Here is a 12,669-nt window from a genome sequence, read left to right on the forward strand (position 1 = left end):
CTCCAGGTTCACTGTGACATCTATAAAGAGAGACTTCGCAATTATAATTTGGAACTTAGAAATGCAAGGCAGTCATTCTTCTCTGACATCATAACCAAAAACAAGAACAATACACGTGCCTTATTTGCTACCGTCGATAGGCTAACAAGCCCTCCAGTGTCGGTAGCTGCTGAGCTCCAATCCACCTGGGCATGCAATCAATTTGCCTCCTTTTTTACTGACAAAATTCAGAAAATTAGACAAGCAGTCAGTGCCTCCACACCAACCACAGGATATGTGTTGTCCCGATCTCTGAATAACATCCATTCAAATATCATGACACAATTTCATTCAATCGACCGTAGAAGCCTAGAAGACATTATACTACATCTGAAGTCATCCTCCTGCTGCTTGGATATTCTACCAACACACGTTGTCAAAAATATTTCAAACTGCATGACCACTGATGTCTTACAAATTGTAAACACATCCCTTCTCTCAGGTGTCTTCCCACAAGCCCTAAAAACTGCAGTTATTAAACCGCTCCTAAAGAAGGCTAGTTTAGACTCCGCAACGATGAAAAATTATAGGCCAATATCAAACCTCCCATTTTTAAGTAAAATAATTGAAAAAGCGGTTTTCCAACAGCTGACCAACTTCTTGGCCGTAAATAACTGCTTTGATGTTTTCCAGTCAGGCTTTCGACAGCACCACAGCACTGAAACTGCTCTTGTTAAGGTTTTCAACGACATCCACTTAAACATAGACAATGGCAGAAGTTCAGTCTTAGTGTTACTGGATCTCAGTGCTGCATTCGACACGGTCGACCATGCCATACTCCTAGAAAGACGAAACATCTGGTTGGGACTCTCTGGCACAGCACTTAACTGGTTTGAATCCTACTTGAAGGACCGAGAATACTTTGTGTCTGTAGCTGATTACACATCAGAGCGGACTAAAATGACATGTGGTGTTCCCCAAGGTTCAATACTGGGGCCTCTTCTGTTCAACATCTACATGCTTCCACTAGCTCAGATTATGGAAAACAACAAAGTGTGTTATCATAATTATGCAGACGACACACAAATCGACATAACTATGTCACCAGGGGACTATAATCCCATGCAAGGGCTGGGTAACTGCATTGAACAAATCAACAACTGGATGTGCCAGAATTTTCTTCAATTAAACAAAGATAAAACAGAAGTAATTGTTTTTGGTACCAATGATGAACAATTGAAAATCACCGCTCAGCTTCAATCACTGATGTTAAAACCCACAAACCAAGCCAGAAATCTAGGTGTAGTTATGGATTCAGACCTCAACCTGAACAGCCATATCAAGACAATTACAAAATCAGCCTATTATCACCTGAAGAATATATCAAGGATTAGAGGACTTATGTCTCAACAGGATTTGGAAAAACTTGTCCACGCATTTATCTTCAGCAGACTGGACTACTGCAATGGTGTGTTTACAGGTCTCTGTAAAACGTCTGTCAGAAAGCTGCAGCTGATTCAGAACGCTGCAGCTCGAGTCCTCACTAAGACCAGGAGGGTGGATCATATCACCCCAGTTCTGATGTCTTTGCACTGGCTTCCTGTCCAACAAAGAATTGACTTTAAAATCCTGCTGTTGGTTTACAAAGCACTGAATGGTTTAGGGCCAAAATACATCTCCGATCTGCTGCTACCTTATGAACCATCCCGACCCCTTAGGTCGTCTGGGACCGGTCTACTTTCTGTTCCCAGAGTCAGAACTAAACATGGAGAAGCAGCGTTCAGTTTTTCTGCTCCACATATCTGGAACAAAGTCCCAGAAAGCTGCAGGTCTGCTGAGACCCTCAGCTCATTTAAATCAAGATTGAAGACTTTTCTGTTTGCTGCTGCCTTTAATTGAACCACATTCAATTCATATATTAATCAATTTCCTGCAGTTCTGCATTTTACGACTGTATTTTATTTCTTACACTGTTCTTAATTGCTGTTAAATCTCCTTTTCTTTTGCCTTATGTTTTGATGCTTTTAATGGTTTTAAAAGGACTGCACAATATATCGCCATTTCCTCCGGGACCGAGTTCGTGCAAGGCGTACACTATAAAGCGCAGATCGGCAGAGATCTTTTCCAGACGTGGTTTGTGTGCGAGTAATTGCAGAATTGCGGCAGTGTATGGTTGATTGCGTGCAGCGTAATGTCTCAGGGAGACACCGATTATTGTTTCAATGTATGTTTTAAATCTCCTTTACTTTTGCCTTTATGCTTTTAATGGTTTCATGTGAAGCACTTTGAATTACCTTGTTGTTGAAATGTGCTATACAAATAAACTTGCCTTGCCCACAAGATGGGTAAAACATGCCCACACACACACACACACAGACACACTGCTAGCACCTGGATGCTTCTCAGTACTCTGCTCTACCCTTACGTGTTCATTTAATTTGTCCAGAGATGTCCAAAAGCTGCTCTGTCCCTATTGATCCCCAGGCTGCAAACTTTAAATCAGACCTGCAGCTCTAATTAATCTGAGCAGAGTGATACATTCAGAGGTTGAAGCGACGCCTAAAGCAAGCAGCCCTCCTCTCAGACGAATACAGTTCACACCAGGAGAAAGCACTGAAACCCTATATGTACATATTCCACCAGCAGACGCATGAATGCAATACTCCCTGAGCTAAGAGCTTTAAGCAGAGGTTGAACTGATAGTAAAGACTTAAATAAATGTTGGGGACAACCTGTGCTCTATCTTGCGGGATATAATATCTCTGGGAACAGTTGCAAGAGAAATTCATGAGACAAATATTTGCACCAAAAGATAAAAGTAAAGAGCCGGGGATTTGAGTCCCACACCTCGCTGAGCACTGCTGGTTTGGTATTCATTTCCCAGCTGGATGAGAGCAGAATTTAGTGGACACATAGATTATTCATCTGTGACTCCAGCACAACAATTTACAGCCCTATTTCTGACAGACCAGAATGGAAAACTGACTTCAACTTGCTGGCTGATTGATGGTGAGGGTGAGATATTTATGAGGCAAATGGACTGTCCTAAAAGATGACGGCACATCTACTTCAAACCAGAACATGTATTTTCCCTTTAACTGCTATTGATAAACACGGACAGCACTGCATAGAGAAGTCGGACATGCCATTGGAATAAATTATTTTTGACAGCACAACTTTTTTTATTTTTAAAATGTTTAAAATGTATGACTGCAAGACTGGCAGGGAAAATAGCATTCACCCATTTTTGATGCGATCTGGGGATTCTTAAGTGAGTGTGAGTGACTTAAAACGTGGATGAATAACTGATGGCTGGAGAAAACGGCTGAAAATGAAAAGAAAAGCTCTGAGTCTGTCTCGCTCTCCTCCCTCCCGCTCTTGCTTGTTGTCCTCTCTGCTTCAAATGCAGCAAGCATTTTCAATGAGTTACCATAGAGATGATTATTGCTGTTGCTGTTGTGAAAAAAAATGGCTCAAAACCTCAGGGACAGTACAAACATGGCAGATATAGAGAGCAAAGGGAAAAACAAGATAAATAAACAGACATTGCTTTAGAGATGTTGAGGTTTTCTAGGGTTGAGAACATCAAGAACAGCCCGTCTACCCTCTACAAGAATTTAAAATTGTATTAATATGAATTTTGCTTTTTATTTTTGGGATGGGGAATGTTCACTTTCCTTCCCTCAAGTATTTATATCTATAGAAGTTATATCAAATAAAAGCACACACCAGGGTCATGTCAGGCCTTCGAGGGCTTGTCACCACTTTCGTCCATGTGCCCTTGAGTAAGACACTTAACTCAGTTGCTCCAGTGGAGCCGCTCAGTGGTCAACAGTTGAAGATACACTCAGTGTATCTGCTCTTTACCGTCTGCAGGTCATCCAAAATGCTGCCGCCAGATTACTCACCAGGACAAATCGACGGTCTCACATCACCCCCGTACTCCGATCTCTCCACTGGCTCCCTGTAGCATTTAGGATACACTTTAAAATTCTCACCATCACTTACAGAGCACTTCACGGTCAGGCTCCGGCTTATGTAGCTGATCTGCTTTGCCCCTATTCACCCGCCCGCACTCTCAGGTCAAACGCTCTTGGTCTTCTGTCAGTCCCACGCACACGATTTAAGACCCGTGGTGACCGAGCCTTTGAGGCAGTGGCCCCGAGGCTCTGGCATGCTCTGCCTGCAACTCTGCGCCTCGCAGATACTGTGGATACTTTTAAAAGCCAGCTCAAAACCCACCTGTTTAGGCTGGCGTTTGTGTAAAAGTAAACCCATGTCCTAGACCTGCTCTTAAAATATGTTTTACATTTTTATTTTATTTTTATTTTATTCTTTAACATTTTTTATTCACTCTGTGTAGATAATTTATTGACCCTAGGGTCACATTGTGTTTTTTATGCTTTTAAATGTCTGCTCTGTTAAGCACTTTGTGATACTACTGTCTGTGAAAAGCGTTATATAAATAAAATTCATTCATTCATTCATTCAAGACTGCGGCTGTACTGAGCTGCTCCCAGGCGTGAATGCCTGCGACTGTACCATGAATGTTAAGCAGGGCATAGCTGGAAAGGAGCAAGCATGCTCAGCTGACTTTCCCCAAGATACGAAAAAAGTAAAAGAGAAAAGAAAATCAAAAGCCGCAGTATTTGAAAGATGTCATTTTTCAGCAAGGGCTTACAAAACCTGTGCAAATATAGAGACAAAGCTGTCACACTCGAGATAAAAAATAAATCAAAAGGTTAAAGCACGGCGAAATCTGAATTTTGCAAATAAAAAGCAATCTTCTGCTGTTTGATTCCAGTGTTGAGGCTTGGACAATGACCTCACAATGTAAAGCAGTGTGTGGCTCTGGAGGAGGACGTTTAGATGTTGCATTTCCTTACGCGGCAGCAGCCAGTAGTTTCATACAAAAAGAATAAGATGTCACAGTAACAGTTGTGTTTTAGCCATAAAAGTAGAATAGGAAAAGAAGAAGCCATTGAACTGTTTTCTCCTAAGACAATGGCAATTCTTTGTTAATACGGTGCCAGCACAGGTCAGTGGGGCTGTACAATGTTGTTGCAGCTCGCCGGCAGCAGAGCGGGCGCAGCTCCAGAGAAGAAAAGCTGGCGACCGTGGCGCACTGAGTTAAGAGATCGTCTGGGAACCGGAAGGTCAACGGTTCGATCCCCAACTGGGACGTGTCACGTGTTGAAGTGTACCTGAGCAATACACTGGGCTCCCTGGGTGCCTGTCATTGGCAGCCCACTGCTCCCTATATACAGGGGTGGGTCAAATGCAGAGAAAGATTTCCCCCTCAAAGGGATTAAGATAGTATCAATTCTATTCTATTCTAGTCAGCAGAGTAGCTTGTCCTGAGGCGGAGGAACTGTTGGACCCAAAGCTGCCGCCGGCCACCATCCCACTGTTCTGCTCATTTGTTGTAACCAGTGTTGCATTAAGCATGGTAGCTAGTTAGCTAACTAGCCAGCTGTATGCTTTAGCGAACAGAGTTGTCACCGACAATAGCAATGTGCTTTGCAACGGTACACATCAAAATGCCACGTTGACTTGAATGGGAATGTCTGCTCTACTCCTATTTAATTGATAGAGAGGCTGCATTAACCTGCTTGGGGGCCCTGGGACAAACATTTGTGTTGTGCAGTATTTGACTAAATGCAAATTAATTTATGGGCATTTATGTAAGATGAGTTGAAATAATGAAGAAATTGTTCTGTGTTAAAAAATATGCTAATTTAGTTTCTTTGTGAATTAAATGAAAGATTGATACCACTTTTAGATGTCAGAGTGGTATCAAATCCTCTCATTTAACTCTTTGCTTGAAAGTAAATGAGAATATTGTAAACTATACCTTCAAAACTAGATTGTGACACAGCTTCAAGACCAGGTAAAAAAAAAAGAAGCAGGACAGTCCTTGAGGCAGCTGTTATTCTGTTAAAGTAGAGTATTCCCATTCTCCCAAATAAAGTTACAATGTATTAAATTACCACAAACCAATTGCCACACAGTGAATCTGAGTGTATTGAGGGCCACTGGGGTCTCTGGCCAGCTTTGGTTATAGCAAAATGGAATGAAAAAGTCCAGTGAAAGACTAGAATGAGGGGAAAAACTCTGCTTTATTTAATTATTTAAGTTTTTGGAGCAACAAACTGCCACATACAGTACATTTCAGAGTCCAGACTGCTGCGTCAGTTATTGCTCCAGCATATTTCACCAAGAACCTCAGGTGTTATAAGACTCCCTGTGGGGTTTAAGGCCAATGAAAACGCATCAAACCTGCAACCATTAAATCACAGGAGATTCTCTCTCAGCCTCTTTTTTTTTTTTGCAAAGTGTTGTTAGGAGCTGTTTCCTCCTTGGATTTTTGTCTTCCTATCAACCTGCCCATAGAGACTCCCTAACATACCGACACTAGCACTATATTTAATAAAGGCACAACATAGAGAAAATCTTAAATTGTGTTAAGTCTAACATTACTGGATCTGTTGTGTTCACTCTGGGTATGATGGATAGGCAGCATTGAGTAGGTACTCCAAAGCGCTCTGCAATAAGGGACTGAGTGTGCTGAAGGAGGAGATCACTGCCTTTGTGATGAGACTCCGGGCTGTTGGGAATCCATTATGTGGCGAGAAATGCAATGTTCTTCAATCTTCAACTCTTATGAAAAGCAAAAGTAAACTCACTGCTCTGCTGCGAGGAACTCCATGGCCGTGATCAATACATCAATCAAGAGACATTCACGGCTTGAGGCAGCTCCTTCACTTCGTCTTTTCTGTTTTTTTTGGTGAAACAGACATAATAGTCTCTCTATCATGAGTGTTTATGAAGATCCAGACAGGACCTGAAGAGGACAGCAGGTGGAAGGTCCGAGTTCGGCTATTAATGTCGACAGAACGGCAACAAGAGGGTCAATAAAATCGAGACACAGTTAGAAAGGGTTTTTACAGAAGTTCAACTGTTCCTTTCGAGGGATGGGCCATTTTGTTTACATCGTTAATGTTGAAAAATGAATGCACTTTAAAATGTGCATCATGTTCCACACTATCTCAAGTCTTGAGGCATTGCCCGGAGCTGCTAATCATGACAAGTTAAGACATAAATCCGTCTTCCGGCAGCAGACAAACAAACCAGCGCGTAACCTGAAATTGAAATAAACATTAAAGGATCAGAAGAATTCATTGAACAACCCTCTGTCACTTCAGCTTAATACATGTAAGCTTCTGCAGAATATCTGTACAACATTAAGCGCATGACTACCTGTGTAACCAGGCTCATGCTTTTGAGTATTTTGCACAATCGGAGGAAAAAATGAATGAATGTTGTTGGCCTGAATAAAGATGATGGGAAGACGTAGTGTTGGGGGCAGATTTCTCATGGAATGACATCAATGCAAACATTGTATGGGATTGTGATGGTCCTGTCAAGGCCTACTTCTGCTTTTTAGCACCATTTGTGGCTGACAAGCAAACTAAAGGCCACCCATGTTCATATCACAACATATACACCAGCACATCAGAACCCATCTCTCCCCGGGATTAAGCCACACTGCTGTCAGTCCCAGCGAGACCATCGACTGGTCAGACATGATAACCCAGCATGTGATCACACCATTACATTCATTATATGGCCACCAACAGAGAAGCATGTGAGCTCATTCCTCCTGCATCTCTTTGCCGTGTGGTAAAAACACACGGCAAAGGGTTTATAAATTGTACCTAATGCCTTTCAATGATGTACTAAAGCTGTATAGATGAGTTATTAGCCATAAATAAGCCATTAGCAACTTTATTTGCAGAGCATTTTTTAACAAGACAAATCGAAGTACACATAAAAAGGCATTAAGATGAGACATAAAAGAAACACAGTCAATAAGATACAGGTTGTAAAAAAAATGGCTTTCCTCACCAGTTTTCCCACTTTCTAATCAATAAAGGGTACAGGTTTCCCATGTTCGATGAGCCATCAGCAGGTTATGTGCAGTTATAAATGCTGATAAGTCATTCATTGCTGTTAAAGGGAAATCAATCAAGTCTGCGGTTGCAAATGTTAATAAGATGGTAATGAATTGATTTTGGTCTAGATGCTCGGCGGCCTTTTTCCAGACGTTAAAGGTTCTTAAAGCATATCTTCATCAGCTCAGTTTTCAGGGGCTTTAAAGGGAAAGCTACAGTCTTCTAAAACCTAGATTTCATATGTGTAATTGTATAATTTTTTATCAGTTATCACTTTATAGACTTTCATGTAGCAAAGAGAGATCAGTAACGACATTACGTAGACACTTTTTTTAAGTTTTACTTCCAGATAAAACGGTATCTAATCTGACAAAATGAGTTTACACTGTTTGACTGTCTCATCACTTTTGTTCTTTAGCCTCATTGTATCTACTTTTAGGAATGTTGCAGCATTCCAAGATCTTAAAAGTTAAAGTTGCTGGGGGATTATTTTTTCTAACCTGGCAATAGAACCAGGCTAGCTGTTTCCCCCCATTTCAAGTCTTTGTGCTAAGCTAAGAGTCCTTTAAGTATTGTTCATGGCTTATACCGGATTTATAAAGCATTAGCCATGGATTTATTTACCATTCATAAAACATTGCTTGTAAATGGAAACCCAAGGGTGCCTTGTTAGAAAGAAAACAAACTTCACACACGGTTGGTCTATTTGCTTTTGTCATTGAACTGATGCAAATAACATTCACACATTCACACCAAAATGTTAAGTATTTAAAAGGAGCAGCTCATTTTCTGTGTGAGGCATTGTCTTGTGTCTTTCTATCATCATAAGACAGACAAATGCAACCGTTCCTATCTGAAGAAGAAACCAATCCACAGCTGACTTGAAAACTTGAAAGAAGAATGGGGCTCCGCTCCAACATCCCTATACATCCGCTCCTCTGTCCTCATTCTTGCCCTCAATTCAATCAAAGCAATCTCAAGTCAGTGGTTCTATTAAAACAATACTGCCTCATGCAAATTGCTATTGTCAAGCCCCCTGGTTTTATTTCTTGTTCTCGCTGCTGCTCTCCACTGCTTTAATGGAGATTGCGCCAACCCGACTGCGCAGCATCAAATAGGATCAATGGTATCAATAGGACAATCTTACAATGATCGCAGCCACTTTCAGGCTAAAAGGTGCAATATGTGGCATTGAATGGATGAGCACTTCATTGAGCGCTGCTGCCAGCAACCCAGGTAATCAGAAACAGGGGCGACAAATCTAACCTGGCAGCTGTACAGCTTCTAGATCGCACATTTGTTTTGGTACAGCAACATAATTAACCTAATTGGCAGGTGGCAGCCTGTGCTATTGTTATGTTTCAGTGGCAATGTTAATGACTTGCCATACACAGCATGTTAGCCCCTCCTCATCCCTGAACACTGTGGAAATAAAAAAAATTAAAAAAAAGCTCTTGCCTCTTAACATAAGATTTATCTTGTCGGTTTCATTAGCAACCATTTAATTAAATGACTGATTTACATGCTGGGCACTTGAGCACTGTTCAACTTCTCCTCGCATACATTAGTCATACGGTGTTGCGGTGTGTGTGCAGGGGCACTTGCGGAGCACCCTGCTGAGTTCATTAGGACTCTCGTCTGCTATGTTTCTTCATCTCAGACGACTGACTTGGCTCAAGTCTGCACTCTTTTAGTAATGAGGCCTTTGCTGTTGGTTGGTGGATGGGTCTCAGATGGCCATTCATGGGTTCATGAATAAAGTCAGCTCTTTGGTCTGAGAGAATAAATTTCCGGCCCAAGGTCTTCAGTTCTTTTGTCCAAAGGAATGGCATCAAAACTGAATACAGCTGTCATCACTGCTGCTTTGTTGTTGGAGTCCAAGGTTGAAAATGGTATTAAGAATTTTTTTTGCAAATAGTATCGGGTCGTCATTTAATCACAAGGTTGGCGGTTCGATCCCGGGCTCCTACTGTCTTGCATTCAAGCGAGACTCTGCGACACCAAGTTGCTTCCCGGGGCGCTTCACAGCACCCTACTGCACCTAAGATGCTAAGATAGACTAAATGCAAAGGTCAAATGTCATGTGTATCTGTAGACGTATGTAATAATGTCTGGCTTTGGCTCAGTGTGTAGAGCGGGTTGTCTTTCAACCACAAGGTTGGCAATTCACCAACCGAATCCTTGTGTGTCCTTGAGCAACACACTGAACCCAGGTTGCTCCTCGAGTGCTTAACAGCAGCCCACTGCTCCTAAATGCTAAAGACGGGTTAAATGCAGAGGTCAAAATGAATTTATCTACCTGTTATATGATGATGGTAATACAGTTTTTTTTTTTTTTTAAGTTGATAACTTTTTGGGGCTTAAATAAAGGTTTGAATGAATGAACTTAATGTGAACAAACATTTATCAAAGCTGAGCACACGGCTCTCAACATGGCGATGGCTGAGCCGGCAGTTAATAGTGCTAACACAGCTAGCAGTGTTTACCTGAGGAACCGGAGGGTGGGTGGCAGCCGCTAACTTTCCATGACGACGCCGCGGGTCGGGACGGCTTTGTAACCGCTGAATGAAAGCAGTGCAGAGCGACAGCCCTTTGCTATTTTCTATTGGGCTTCCATGCGGTACAAAAATTCCTCTTGTACTTCGTGCAATATGCTGAAGCTTAAGTTTTGACATAATTTAATCTCAATCAACCACATTCATGTCATGAATTGAGATCCCATAATTATTACCCATTTCCAACTTGTAAACAGCATTTTTCATTGAAGTCGTAATTTTAGGTATTTATCGAACTTGATGGTTGATAATACAAAACTGCCTTTAAAGGCAAAGAAAATAATGTATTATAAGTTATTATATTATGCTCATATTTAGTAGATATAATAGAATATTGTTAATGCATATTTTGTAACCCTCATAAAACCAACTAATCGCACAACTGTCTTGAGTTTAATGGTAGCATGTCATAGTATTTTATGATAATTTCTAATTGTTGGAATGGTGTTAGTTTTTCTCAATTGCTAAAACATCGTGCTTTCTATTTGTTACAGTAACAGTACTGACTGCTCAATATATTTTGACTGGTTGCAGGTTCATATCAACAAAGAACAAGAATTACAGTATCACAGAGACAAAGGACACATTTGTGAGATGCAGTACTGTAAAAATAGGGGTACAAGGAGGAGGAAGAACAAAAGAAATTGCAAAGAGCAAAGCACAGTAGTCATTTCTGATCAATTTTGAGCGAGTGTAATAGAACATGTTTTCGTTCATATGAAATTAGTTTTGAGATTAAAAATATACTTCTCCCTGAGAACTATATGTTTTGAACAATGTGCTTTCTATTTATTGGTGAATTGTTTACTGACTGCTTGATAGTGTATATTATTTTGATCACTTTGTTTATGATTTGAGAGCAGTGTTTGATTTTGAGCACAGGTAAAACTGTTTTGAGGCGAAAGTTACATTTTGCAAGAGGATTCAGAGGTTTTGTAAATCGTGCTTGAAGATGAGGTTTTGTGAGAATGGGTGACCGTTTCAAGAAATGTGTCTTAGCAATCGAGAAAAACTGTAAGCATTCCAACGATTGTTATCCTGTTTCTTTGTTGTTGGAATGCTGTTAAGCATTCCAACAATAAATTGTTATCCTGTTTCTTTATTCAACTTCTATTTCTTCCGTCGCACCTCTTCTTCTCCTTCATTTTTTAAGCTACAGAAACCGTTCAACTATTAAAATGTTCAGCTCTTTCACCAGAGGGGTGCTATGCTTTTCATATTTCTAACCTTTAAACATTTTGAATTATTAAGCTTTTTATTTTCAATTGGATCTCTATGGAGAATATTTTCCAATGGCTTCAGGCACACAGGTGTTCGCGATTGAGCCAATTAGTGATGTTGATAAACACACAGACTCACAGACACACGCGCACATACACTCCTCTCACTGTCTCTCTCTCATACAGTCTTTCAGGTCTTAGGGATCATTAGAGGTCTTTCCCCCCTCCTCCACCCCCCCCCCCCACACACACGCCATTTTAAAATAAAAGCCCCACAGAATGAATCCTAACTGAAATGCTTGTGATGAGCCTGTCATTTAATAACCGGTTTGTGTTCATCTAACATTATGATTCTGTCTCCTCTCCCCTTCTCCCCCACACTCCATTTCAAAATAAAAGCCACAGAGAGTGAATTCTAACTGAACTGCTTGTGATGAAGCCTGTCATTTAATAACCTCTGTTTATGTGTCAAACATGATGATTATGTCTCCTCTCCCCCTCCCTCCCCCACCCAGCCCCACCCTTTCAAAATAAAAGCCTCATGGATTAACTGTATGTAAACATTAAGCTCAAAATTTGGCTTTTTTGTTGAAATAATGACTGCTCTTACTAATACTGCGACAACTACTACTGCTGCTAATATTTCTAGTATTACTACTACTACTGCTGCTACTACTTCTACTACAACTTTTGCTGTTGCTACTATTACTAGTGCTATTACTGCTACCATCAATATTATTACTACCACTACTGCTATTACTACTACTATTATTACTTATACGACAACTGCTACTACTACTACTGCTATTCATGCTACTAAAAGTAGTAATACTACTACAGCTATTAGTACGACTGCTACTAGTACTACTGCTGCTACTTCTACTGCCATTACTATTACTACAACTACTGTGACAGTAAATACTACAACCAATACTACAGCTATTACTATGACTACTGATA

Source organism: Melanostigma gelatinosum (genome assembly GCF_949748355.1).
Source record: "Melanostigma gelatinosum genome assembly, chromosome: 11".
Taxonomy (NCBI): Eukaryota; Metazoa; Chordata; class Actinopteri; order Perciformes; family Zoarcidae; genus Melanostigma; species Melanostigma gelatinosum.